Source organism: Aethalodelphis obliquidens, unplaced genomic scaffold (genome assembly GCF_003676395.1).
Source record: "Aethalodelphis obliquidens isolate GAN/ISIS:26980383/991018 unplaced genomic scaffold, ASM367639v1 scaffold11, whole genome shotgun sequence".
Classification (NCBI taxonomy): Eukaryota; Metazoa; Chordata; class Mammalia; order Artiodactyla; family Delphinidae; genus Aethalodelphis; species Aethalodelphis obliquidens.
Genome location: NW_020837955.1, coordinates 1,750,677 through 1,751,379, shown reverse-complemented (window position 1 = coordinate 1,751,379; position 703 = coordinate 1,750,677).

Below are 703 nucleotides of genomic sequence, written 5' to 3'. Positions count from 1 at the left end.
AAGAAGGAGTCTTTACAAGGATAGAAAAGAAACAATAAAATGTAAGGGAATATTAAAAAAAAAAAAAAAAAACTGGGAATTCCCTGGCGGTCCAATGGTTAGGACCCCACGCTTATGCTGCAGGGCTGCACAGATTCGATCCCTGGTCAGGGAACTAAGATCCTGCAAGCTGAACAGTGCAGCCAGAAAAAAAAACAAAAACAAAAAAACTATGGCAACTTCATCACTGAATTGCCTATATTACACTTACATAGAGTCAAATATAATTTCAAAGCTGCAAACTGTGGATTCATAGGTGGAAATTTTTAACAAGATGCAACAAGGAAGATAATCCTTCCTATATATCTCTCTCTGAATACCAGTTTTCATACCTGTACAACACAAATAATTCCACTTTGTAGGATCTATGAAAGGATTAGAAGCAAAATATATTAACATGCTTGCCATGTAGTTGAGTGATAAATTATAATTATTACCATTTGTATTGATCCAGTGTTTTACAATGTGAGGGCAGACAATGTAGGTTATCTTGTTTATTAATAGCATTATTCCCTCAATATAATCATTCTGAATTTCTTCCACTCTTTAATTTGGCTTTTAGGAATATCCAGCAATATGAATTTGGGTTTTATAATTTGCATAAAATTATAGTTATCCATTTTACTTGTCCTTCCTCCTGCTGACTCATAGAATCAGCTTTAAA